Raw genomic sequence first — 13,460 nt, forward strand, 5'->3', positions numbered from 1 at the left:
TTCTATTTACAATTTATTAAACGTCTATTTTACTTAAAGCAGAGTGAATTTTCGCGTTTTTCAGGGCCGTTGGTAACCAACTATATCGCTCTGTATATCCTTTCTGAACATGTAGATTTCGAAGTACTGACAGCCTGTCCATACCTTCATCACTTCGTTATTGGCTTCAGGCACGCTTTACCCTTTAGATGATGGCGGTTAGTAATGCACCTGCCGTCGACAGTCGGCGATTTAGCCACCGTATGGATATAGGACGATTGGAAAGCTACTATCCTTTGCACACCGCCCTGTCACTCAGGCTTTCATCAACCCTTCATTCGGCCGGTTTGTCATTCACTGGCCGGGTCCTGTGACCACAAACTGGCCCAGCTGCGGTCCCTCCACAGGCCTTGTGCTGCAGCTTATATTGATGCAGCAAGTTGGACTTCGTCTAGCTTGGAGCAAATAGCGACAGCAGACTTCGTTAATTGAACGTGCCGCGGGTTAGGCAAGTTGTATGTTGTGGCCAGGCACTGCTACAGGCCATGACTATGCATGTTACGATGCTACGGCAAGGATGCAGATGGAAAGGTGTCGACGCTGGCGACGTTCAAGTAGGATAATCGGGAAATCGCGTGTGTCACCGTTCAGAGCAAATGCGGCAACACTGAACGACTCGATGAGGCACGATGGCGACAGGTCGTCACAAACGACTGCAGACAAGCCCACCTGTGAATCCTTATGCCGCGAGAAATGCACCGATGGTGAAGCGTTTGGACATCCACAGAACACATAGGATACTGACATATATGTAGTATTCGGGTGAAGGAACATACATAGTCTTGAATCTTACGAGACAGACGTAGAGCAGCCTCGTAGATGAAAAGCCAAGATCTGTAAAGGACTACGTACGACAGAAAGATATAGGCTGAAGTCTCAGAATGAGAAAATGCCGTGCAATTGAATATGTTGAAGGGAAGTCCACCGAGCCAGTGGGTAATCAATAGCCATCGATGATTCCTCCTCGTATAGCATTGGAGAACCGCTGTCAGCACCAGCGGGAAACGAGTGGTAGCGGAATTTGCATGGGGAATTGCCCAGTCTCGTCGTTTGTACATGCCTGTATTTAAATAAGCAATAATATGGTAAATATTAGGAGCATCGGTGGCAAATTGTTAGAGAAATTATCTAAGATGAATAATGCAATTTGTTTTGTGTCAAGGGTAGTTGTTCCTTGGTATGAGTTTCTAGCTGTAAATTGCTGGGGGTGGCAGGTTCGAGCCAAGGTAAACCAAGGATTACACTTTTTTAATAAAGGCCCTATTGGGTTGAGCTGAGGTGCTAGTCTTCACCTCCCTTAAGAACTGTTTGTTTACTAGCTGAAAATAAATATGTCCGTCGTATAGAGTAGATTTATATGTGAATGTTTGTATTTCTTGCGGTTTGTGGAAGCATACAATGCGTGACAATGAAACTTATCATAAAATGCATATTCATAGATCGTATTGTAAGCTATTTTTTCGTGTTAGGGTCCGTTGGTTCAGGCAATTGGTCGGATACTGCCAGCACGAAACGAAGTGCGTCTACGGCGGCATCGCATCATAAGGTAAAATTGTGCATACAATAAATTATAAGCTCATTGGACAAAACAATGTACATAAGCAATAAACCAAATAATTCTACACAACGCTAGACAACATAGAACATTTGAAAATAGCCAACTGTCTTAATCACTTTTTTTTTCAATCATCACGTATTAGAAACCGAGGAATTTCTCTGTTCCATACGCACGTATTAGTCTGTACATTTACGTTGAAGGCTGCTTTGTCGAACCCTCGGACTCCCAAAGTGCTAGGTCATTCAAGGCCATTCCTTCTTAATTTTGGCCTTTTTGGCCTCGTTTCTTGGCGCCTAGCAACGACGCATCCATCAACTGTGAATATCTCGGCCAATAGTTCACAGAAATGCGCGCTAGAGCGCAGGTCAAACACGTTTCGAAAGGCTCTGTGCCAGCAACTTTTGCCATTGACTATTTCAAAATGTGTCCTATATATCAAACGAAAGAAAATTCTCCTACTTATTCTTGCCATGATTCACAGTGGGGTTTCATTGTTCAAATCTACCCGCGTCTACCCAAAAGTGCCGCACCCCAGGATTGTTGGCTATTGTGTGCCCTTTCCGCCACTGCCTGTTTCTATTAAGGTCTCCTGACCATATTATAATAGCTGTTCACTTGAAGACATGCACACACACACACCAAATAGGGGAAACGGTGCGCGATTTTGACACAGCGTCAAACATCCACACACTGTTGTGTATAGATGCTTTATAGATAAACCTGCCTTGAGCTGCTTGATTTCGTTGCCAAAATCATCTAGAAGCTGTTAGGTATCGCAGCGGCAACAGAGAAAGCCGTGGCGAGACATGAAATCGTGAGGTGGTGTCCCGCGGTTGCTATGCAAACGGGAGCGTTTCGCTATGTGTTGAGATTCTGGTCCAACCCACAGTGGTGTTAAGAAGGAGAAAAATTCAAAATGTGTTGGATCTTTTCGCTCCCTAACGGCCTTTGCATTGTTACCTGGTGCTCCTCCCCTTGGCCGAAGATCCCCTGTGTCACAAAGTATCCTCATGCGCTGTTTTGGTCATAATGAACTAACTTCATAACCTGCGACCGCCATAGAGAATTTAACGAAAGTGGCATATGTTTTCGCCGAGAGCCTGCGGGTTTGGTCGGTCGCAGGCAGTATTAAACCGAACCCTCTACGATAGACAAGTACGTCTAGGACGTCCGCTCGTTATAATTGTATTTGATTATGCATATATGGTCTGTTTTATTTATAGTTAGTTAATAACGGGTAACTAGCGATGATTAAAGAAAAAGTGCAACTTCGCTAATACCAACTCAAGGCTAACCGTAAAAACAATTCGGGCTACCTTAGAAGCCTAAAAAGCATAAACAATAAGCTTTTGCCAAACTAGGTCGTCCTGTGTTATAAAATCGCAGATGACCACAATGAATAACGTTCAATTGTCTTCTAAATCCCCTGGAAAACATATGAGTTTGGCAAGAGTCCAGTGTTGTGCCTAATGCAGACCAATTACTTTTGGGAAATTTCTACATTTGTTAAACGTTGATGTTGTCAAAACATGCTCGTCCCATATGGGCTCGGTTTTGACAGAACATCGATTGAATCATTGAAAACTCTTATGCTATTTATTGAAATTGACAGAGTACTGAAAGATGATTACATTTATTAGAAATTGCCTCTAACTTTAACTAGTAACCAGTTCCTGCGCTAGCCAACATTTCTTTTGATGTATTTTTCTTACTAGTCAACAGCAACCTAAGCTATATATAGCTAATATATATATATATATATATATTGAAATTGGTCAGCTTACCTACGTTTCAACAGCATCACAAGCCGAATTCTAGATATATCTCCATTATGCTGTAGACAGGGTTTCGTACTCCATGAAGAAGCTGCTGCGCGATTCTTTGGTGTGTAGCCTCGGACGGATAGGCAGAGCTATCTTCGATAGAAGAAAATGCTTAAAGGTGAGGTCACGGTGCTGGAAGGATTCTCGTCCCTGTGGAACTCCGAACATGGTTCAGGCCTCTGATCGCTGTCCGATGCCCAATGCTGATTTATCGGTGCTATTTATTTGCAGACGTATGTTCGCTCGGACATTATTCGAATAGTTACTGGCCCTTCACAGGGCCAGAGGTATTGTACCCGTTTAAGCGGTCGTTCGATCTGCTTTGACGACCGTAATGAAGGAACAGTACAACCGCGATGACTAGCGGTGAAGTCAACGAAGGACGGCTTCACCGTGGAGACGACGATAAGCTTAGCCCTGGTCGATCCCGCTATCCTGGTGGTGCTTAAGAAGAATCGACGCAGGACATAGGTCTGTATCCTGCCTCACACGAGAAGTACTACTTTGGCCTGATTTAGTTTTAGTTAGGATTGGCAGACACACATTGGTTTGTGCCTAAAGTGGAAGCTGTAGGCCGTTTTGTACTCTGCTTCGGATTGGACCTGACTTAGAGACGAGCAAGGCAGCTCAGAATTGGACGAACGCTTCGAATAAATGTCACCAGACCGTGAGGATTCAAAGGGTTTTGGGGAATATTTATGACACGGTGAATGTATGGTGCACATGCACAGACCTTATTAAGAGGAGGCTCAGTATATTTTGGTAAGTTGGGTTGATTCAAACAGAAAGCTAGAGAAGAAACACAGACGTATCGAACGTACGAGCTGAAAAGCGTTTGGTACTTAAGGACGATTCAGGTTTTTTTATTAGCATCTATTTCACAAGTGGCCTGCAACAGCGACAGGGTTGGAATCATCTGTGTTTCTTCAGCCGGGTGTCGAAGCGGTACGAGTTGCCTTAGTTTCATAGTACTGATGTTAATGCTATATTGTAGGGATACTCTCACTAATAATTATAGTATGCACTTTTTACTCGCACATGTAATACAACAGGCGTGAAATAAATCGCGATAGGAAGAGTTGTTTTCTATTCTATATAGGAACGGTATATAGAATGCATCCGAATTGAAAGCTGTGTTAAGTGAGACCAACCCACTCCGCTTGAAGACAATAGCCGTTTGTGCTTACGACGATAACAGTCACACTGCCTACGATGTGAAGTCGGCAGTGTCGCACATCTCGAGAACAAATTGTATCAAGGGTCATCACTCGTATCGATTTTAGGAAATACTTGGTTTGTTGATATCGACGGGTTTCCACATCAACGTAGAGCGCGAAAGATTCGAAACAGTGTCCATATGGAGCTCTTTTTTAAGGATTGTGTTTGGCCGATAGGAAAGCAGTACTCGAAGTATTTCGAAACTTCCTCAACGATGTTTTACGATGCGAATGGGCAAAGCTCAAGATGAGGTTATTTCTCATCTATTTTAGTATAAGAATTTAGAATTCAAGTTTCAAAAACATATTTTGTTATGAAATTACTATAAATCATGTTCCATCGATTGGAACTTTACATCGTCATGTCATTAATTTAGAAAAAAAAAAATGAAGCATTAAACAAGATATTGAGTAATTGGGTTTAATATTCTTGGAAGAGGAAACTTCGTTCTATTCTGTTTTGTTCGACGCTCTTTTTCAAATGAACGAAACGTTTGCTGGTGCTGGCGTGATATTTTTTTTTTCTATAAATGTCAAATTACGTTTATACGGACTCCTTTGATACATAAATCACAGATTGGATCTTCAACTAAAGATAGATTACGTCATCACACGTATGTTACTGCTATATATATATATATATATATATATATATATATATATATATATATATATATAGGTAACTCAACGATGCTTAGCTACAATCTAATTGTTTAGCACGGAACAGACCCCTACCAAAACGAAAACCTCTTTTTCTGTCCGGAATCTGTGGTCTAACTTATTGCCGATGTCCATATGCCGACTTTGAAAAAGTCCAAGGAAGATTTAAATGAAAAAAACCTAAAGGTCCTCAATGAAGTTAAAATTTAAGAAGCTACAAAATTATGTTTTATAGACCTGATTTTTAAACAGAAATGAATGGCTCTTTAATGTACAGGGTAGCAATAGATAAAAAGGTCATTTAGATAAGTTCCGATGGTTAGTCTTCTTAAAAATAACGGATTTTCTGATACTGAACTACTCTTGAACGAGTTAGAATTTATTAATATCGTCCGATTTATAGTTGAATACCGATTAAATAATATTATTAGGTAACGATTCGTAACCGTGATTGCGGCGGACGTATTTAATAACCGTCAAGAGGGACACTTCTAGCACTTGCAAAATACGTCATCGAAACATCTGTTAATCATATATATATATATATATATATATATATATATATATGAGAAGTTCTTAATTTTTTTTTATTAACATCTTAGTTCTAACTTTAAATCGATATTTCTTTCATGTAGAAGGAGTACATCACATAATGATTTCCCTGTATTCATAGGCTTGGCAACGACACACAACCCTAGTTACTCTGACCCCACAGCTGCTTTTCCTATTATATTCTACTAATGTCATAGTACCTACCGCACAATTTGTAGCTTTTCAACCTCTATAGAAGCTGCATTCTCCAAAGTCACCCAAGTCCGGCCTAATTGGCGCCAGGCCTATTATCATCATCACCGTCCTTTTCACCCCCGACAAAAGCAGTAGCAGCAGCATCATATTCATAACGCAAACTTTCTATTGAAATTTATGTGTCTATCCCGGGGGTGATCCAGATCAAGTAGAGTAGCTCGGTTCTCAACGTTAATTTAGTTGATATGTGTAGCAGTTTCGAGTCAGCGGCAAGCACATTCTGTTCCTCAGCGGCTGTCGATGCACCCCGTTGGCCAGTAGCAGATTAAATAAAAGAAACAACCTCCGCAGTGGACTCCTCTAACCTTCCTTGTCTGGTTTTATCTACCTTCGACTACCTCGCTGCCTTTTAAAGATCTTCGAACGCGATCCTACTCCGCAGTAACACCAGTCGATTGACTTCATTTCACTTGGCGCCAAAACGACTTCTCCAATCCTCTGGAACTCCTAACGCGAGGTGTCGAACAAAGTTTATTTACTACTAATGTCCGGATTGTTACCAACAGCGTATATAGCTCATGTAGCAGTTATCTAGCAAACGACCAAGGCTGCGGTCGCTGTAGCCACGCTTTTGACTTTACTTTTCGTTGTATTAGCGCTCTGCTAGTCCCCGGTGGTGCGCGATGGACACACGGCTCTAGGCCATTTAAGCTACCACCCCCGCAGCCATCGTTTCGCCTAAGCTTCATGGGAACTCTCGACGAGGCACTATTGAACGAAGTGGAAAGTGACTGAGCGAATCGAGCCGCATTGGCAACGATCGAAGAACAATGTCTTCGAGATCAAGTCCAGCAGGTCGGCAAGCCCTTCTCGACGCTGTTGTTGTTGTTGTTATGGCGGCAGCCGAAACCATTGGAGATAAAGCAACTTGGCATGGCCGGCAGTTCAGAATAGCGAACCAGAGAAGAAAGGATAAAGACTCTTTCAGGATATTGAGGTCTTTTCGTCTCAGACTAGACTGGACTGCTTAATGCGCGCAAACTCCGTAGTCCGAATGGCCGCGCGCACACAGTAAGATGCCTACTTGATGCTATTAACTAGCTGCTACTATACGGAGCGCCCAACCTATGTTAACTACAAGTAGGACTTCTGCAGGGCTGCGTTAGCGACGCAGGCTTCGATCGCGTGCGAGGGTCGCGCGACGGGACGCAGAGGATCAAGAGCCAGCAGATCAGCTGGGTGACACCCTTCGCACTTGGATTTGTCCTGGAGTGGCGGTCCTGTAAGGGTTGTACGATCCTTGACTGTTAGTGATAGCAGTCACTGCCTGTAGGCAGTGGGCGAGATTGTTCAGGCAGTCCTGCTGCATGTGCAGCGACAGGAACCAATTCAAGAGGCGCTAATACGATTTGTAGTTGACGTCCTTAAGCATGTGTATATGTGTGCACGCCAAGGAATATACACAGACCGATATAGGTATAGAGTGTATATTAACTAGAGGAATTCGTGTGAAACACAGTAGAATTCAAAGACGATTGCAAAAGGGGAGCCTCTTGTCGTACAAATCCCATGTGTTTATTAGGATGCTCAGAGCGACTTTTTAAAAACGAAAGCTTAAGGTAAACGCAAGATCTCTAATTAATCGAAGTGACAAATTTCCAATATACAAACAATCAAATGTGTTTCGTGCTCGGTTAATATGCGTATTTTAGTTTTTTATAAAAAAAACACAATTAGAAACTCCGTGCAAACTTGAATAGTTAAATTATTAAAAAGGTACCTATAGATAAATAACAAATGCAAATCCCGACTTGCAATCAAGTGACCCGTTTTATTAGAAGGACTTTGCAAACTGAATCTGGCCAGAATCTAAATGTTGGTTAATTGCCAAACGAAGACGCGGGAGAGAAGAACTTGACCATTTTTTCAGTCCTTTATGTGGGAACACACAAGCCTCAACCACTAATGATCTACACTTTGTTATATAAGTTTACCAAAGAAAAGCGTAATACAATAATTTGTGTACAAATACAAATAATAGATTCTAATAAGCTTTTCACACAACGACCCGCGTCCTATCTCTGCACAAGTATACATCCACATATTCATACCACAATGTATTTATTTGTCAGTACATTACACATTGGAGGCTATGCCCTACTAAACAGTACCATAAAAGTTCAACCTTCAGCGTGCTCAGGTTTGCATGGCGTTTCAACTTCGGTAATGGCTTTGATGCAACAGAGAGTACTAGAAGCACCAGGATGAACAAGGGACGAACTATAACTGCTTCAACATATGCAGCCTCTACGCGTCTCTATGCAACAACCTCTTGACATTCGAAATCTTGGTATCCGTCTTTCGTCCAGCAGCTGGTCGCATCGCCTAGCGCCATGTCCTTTGAGACTCAATCGTCACCGACTGAATATAAATAACAAAATAGATGAACCACTGGTTTGACTGGCTGGCTGGACATAATTCATTTGTATCTGTCAAGGAAGATAGCGCCCAAACGTCCGCTTGGGCCGAATCAAAGGCGGCCGCGTACTTAGGCTGTACGCCGATATTTTTTCTGTCGCCAGCCGGCTTGTCAAGCACTACAGTTTCTCTTTGGTCCATCCCCTATTACAGTTACCTTTAGCGGTTACCGACAGAGACAATGTGTGGTCTATAATTACCGCTAATGTTGTATGACAGCCGCCCAGCTAAGGAACACTTCCTAATCGAAGGTGTTTTGGGTTATCCGGAGCAAGATGACGTCAATGGAGCTATTTCCAATCGGGCAAGTGGCGTGCGATACAGAAAGCTCACACAGAGCATGACATCCAGGTACCCTTCATAGAAGTAGTGCGTCCTCTCTCAGCTATGCGTCACGCCGTAGATTTGGCGTGTATTCGAATGCTGTGTACTGCTAGCCGTTTCCAGCAGCTTTCGTAAATTTCCTTTAAAAATGACAAATTGGTTATCGCGCCACCACCTCTGCCCTCACTTCCGTGGTATACTTTGGAAACGGCCACGATCGCCGGAATCAATCGGAGTTGCTATGGCGCGTCCGGATGGTCGATCACGAACAACTTCATACTTTTCACGAGACACCAACGTTAGGGAAATGATGTTTGCCTTTATCCAATAATGCAGGAACGCTCTGCTGCCAGTTACTACAAGTAAATATTGATTAGCAGAGTCGGAAGTTCATTGAACGCAGGCTCGTCGTTATCAGTTTTTTGTCGCCTGTAGAGTGAGGGATTCAGACCACCGGATCAGTGGCCTTGTTCGAGGGCGGCTTATCTAATTGACAGGCGTGAACAAGTGCTGATGGAAGACAAGGAATAGCCAACTATTTTAGACTGGATGTACTGTCGGAAATGCTTCAGTCGGAATGCAAACAGATTCGCTGTGTAAACGCATGTTAAATCGAATAATATGGTTCTACAAAGATATCAATATAGGAAAAATATCTTAATAATAGTAGCTTGATCCTTATCATAGGTGTAATCTGTCCTGATTAATTTAGAAATTAAATATTCCGCAGCATTATAGTAACTGTTCCGCAGATCGGACTTTTTACTTTATTCTTATTAACATCTTGGCTAAAGACATCCTTTGATATTGCGGTGCTCCTCAATCACAAACTCAGGTTTCGCGCTGAAACACGACGCCACCTGCTCCCTAATATGAGTCGCAAATACCTCATAAATAAAACACTGTACCCATCCGACTTCATTTCACCCATTGTGTCTAACGGCTTCGGTGATGCCTTCACAATACGTTCGCCATAGACAGCATTCCCATTAAATACATGATGAATGCATTCGATAAATAACTCTTCCCCCGAGGCGGTCCTACAGTGATGGGATACGGATAGTGGACCACTGTGGTTACAATAAACAAGGAAGATAATTGATTCCAATGCGAGGGCCTTGCTCCTTTACTATTGACGCCATTGTCAAGCCTTGGTGTATAACTCTCTAACACTCACAGCTGTCCCTTGCGCTTCCACTGCATACAGGCATCTTGGTCTTCCAATCTTGGTCTTTCTCGTAACCGCCGTATAACTACTGTCACAGAGCCAGATATGCAGATGGTTAGCTCGTATCATAGGAAAAAGGCTTTGCCGTTCCCGAAGGGGGCGAAGGCATACGAGCGCCTAAACGCAATGCGAGGCCAGGATAGAGGCCAGAGTTGCAAGAAATGAGGTTTCTTCTTCTTGGTAGTCGATCGAACAGTGCGAAGCCGATAATCGCTGGTGGAAATGCTGGTCTTGGTTGGAAATTCCTCGTATGATCCATAAGCATCCGGTCTCGGAATTGAAGGAAAAGGACTAGATTATTTATCGGATGCGCTAAAAGAAGACCACGCGAATTGGCAGAGGTTTCTTTGAGGCTGTATGTAACCGAGATAGAGGCGAGCGCCCTTGTTCTCACAAAATGACAAGTCGGCCTGGGATTTACTAGCTGTAAGGAGCGAAATAACAGACATCAGGTATCCACCAAGGGGCCGCAAAACAGTGCCGAGATTACGCGTCACCTCTAAGAAGTCAACTTTTGAGAAATCGAAAAATGCTGATTGAAAATTTCTTGATAGATTTTTCAGAGCAGATTTTTGCATGTGGTAGCACAAATTGATCCGCAAGGCTTTTGCGCGGTACACAACTAATAAATGCATATCCAGAAGATTCCAGAGCCGGAAGCTTTGAGGCACTCCAAACCAAAGGGCAGCGAATGACGATGAAAGAGCACTTGTACACGGTACTATTACCATTTATTTATATTTTATTGTATGCGATTACTCCGGTAGACCATCCTATTTATGCATGAGGTTGATGCTCTTGTGCAAAGCAAGCTTGTTCGGCTTTTTGCAGAAAGGAGGCAAAGTTTGATAATCGTCTATCGTATTGACGACCACAGAATGATAATAGCTATCCGTAATCCACGATTTTGTCGTAAGTTTTAATACTTTCAATTCCCACAGTCTTCATCCTAGGCTTGCATCGGCTTGATAGCAGTATCCATCTGTTTTACAAGACGCCCTCGCACAGTATTTTATAAATTACATGTAAGCAAGTGAAAGGTTTCGTCGAACACTTCCGAGGTTCAAGTCTCGATCGGTCCATTCGGCGAGCCCTTCTCGCCTCTTACTCGCCTGCCCGTGAACTCTGTTAGATCTGGCATGCAGTATGACCAGTCTATCTAATGAGTTGATCAATAAGTCAACGATTTATTCCGTCAGAGTGGACAGACAAAAGCTGATTGAAGCAAAGCAGAAGGATGAAGCTGATTTGCTCACAAGTCACTGCGGTAGCCCTCTCGATCCAACGAATTTCGACGAACGATAAGTTATCGTAGAATATAACTAAAGGCGAATAGGAAACTGGTAGTGATACTAACGGGCCATAGAAGGAAGCCAAGGTGGCATAGTATGTACAGACCTAAACGTGTGGTGCTAGGCCCTAGACGCTCGGGACTCAGGTTAGGTCGAAGGAACGGTCTTGAAGAAGCAAGGAAGTCGTACAAACCTCTCCTTACCTATCTCTTTCTCCACCTAGACATGTCCTAAGGTAGTGCCGCTAAAGGCTACAGCAGCCTTGGTGTTTGACTCAATCTGAGTCGTCTCAGGGACCTGACTAGCGAGAACGACGGGCGGGCTTCCGCGTCATTGCACCGGAAGTGCGAACGCCGACACGGACACCGTACGCTGGCACAGTAATAGAGCATTGCAGTGATGGCCGCACGCCGAATCCGGGCGCGTTGGCTCCCGGAGGAGAATCGGTGAATGCAATTAAGCTTGGTAATAATAGTCGTAGGGTTGATACGGCATAGTATGAGTCGATTGGTAGGGCCTAAGTAGGTTAGGCAGGGAAGGTTAAGGGATATTGGGGTATTTCGAGCAGAAGATGAAGAAGAATGACAGGAGAGAATAGGACAAATAAGCAAACATATAAGGATGTGAGGACCTAGAAAGGCTTAAATGTGTTTCTGATGTTAATAGGTAAGGGTATAGCTACGTAATTTATAATAGGATGCAACGTTTACGAAAAAAAATCTGCTTTTTCGTGAAATTTACTTTGAAAATTATTAAAATCTTATTACATATAAATGCAGAATAAACAAGATATTTTAAAGCGTAGACTAAGGTAGGTACAGCGCTTTACTCGTTTCTAGTAGTGCAAGTATATTTGTCGGGGATAAAGAGTATGTAGAAGCGGTGAACCTTTATGATGACTTGAACAATCATTGCTACGTTCGAATTGACGTTCCTCGGTCCTGTATTAATCCGGGTTGCCTAATTCGATCCAACAAAAATAAGTTGTTTGAAATATCACCTTTTTTATGGCCCTTTTGTCCTATCTTCGTGGATAATTGAGCGCAGTTGTGACGAGGGCATCCATTTGCAAATTCAATAGCAAATATAATATTCGAACAGTTTTATTTATAAGAACACTAATTATTAATAGACAATGTAACCCATCGTATTATAGGATTGCAACCCGACCTCAGTACGGAGCTTGAATATATAAATGGCACACAAAATTAAATAACTTTTAGTCACAGTTTGTACCTTGTAGAACAAACTGCCTACCGTTAATTTATTATTTTCTTTTGGAATAAGTGCTAGTAGGATGGCTTTAGGATCTTCTGCTCGAAATACCTCAATCTTCGCTGCCTGACCTATTTAGGCCGTAGCAGTCGATTCACTCATTCTGTGCCGTATCAACGTAATAAGGACTCGCAGCGATCAATTAGTCTGTATTTGGTGACATGTTGCAAAATCTGGTTCATATCTCGCTATTGACAAATGATGCGGAAATCAAACCTCCCCATTCAATTGTAGCCCGTTGGGTAGTTTGTAAGCAGTTTTTATTCATACTGTTGATACAGTGATACTGCATAATAGAGTATATTCACGAGCAATCTGTACAAGCGCGCTATACAAACGTCATGTCGCTCTGATTGTTGTACAATGGTAGCGTGCTTGTCCGTTATACCTAGTGATACTCAATAAGGTACTGTCCTCGCTCAAGACCTGCGTCTTTCGTGGACACGAATACGCGATTAGTTTTCTGTTACGCACCCAGAGCAATGTTTGGCTAAGGCAAAGGAGCCGAACCTAAAAACTGAGACCCGCAAATCGTATACCGTGTTGACCCGACTATACGACGCCCCCAAATAGAAGCAGTACCCCAGCTTTTGAACGAGCGAAAACGAAAAAGTATGATCTCTGAACGGAGAGGCCGTTCGGCTGCATACGATGTTTTTCAAGGTCACTCATACAAAACTCATTTGAACCTTAAATAAAATGTAGGCCTACATCGCGGAGATTGAATCTCTTGCTTTTTTGTAGACCTGCACTTGCGTCGCTTCTCAGTATACTCACAAGCCCCTACAAGGCTTCTTAGCGTTCGGTGCACTTCCCCCC

This window comes from Varroa destructor, unplaced genomic scaffold (assembly GCF_002443255.2).
Source record: "Varroa destructor unplaced genomic scaffold, Vdes_3.0 BEIS01000002.1, whole genome shotgun sequence".
Classification (NCBI taxonomy): domain Eukaryota; kingdom Metazoa; phylum Arthropoda; class Arachnida; order Mesostigmata; family Varroidae; genus Varroa; species Varroa destructor.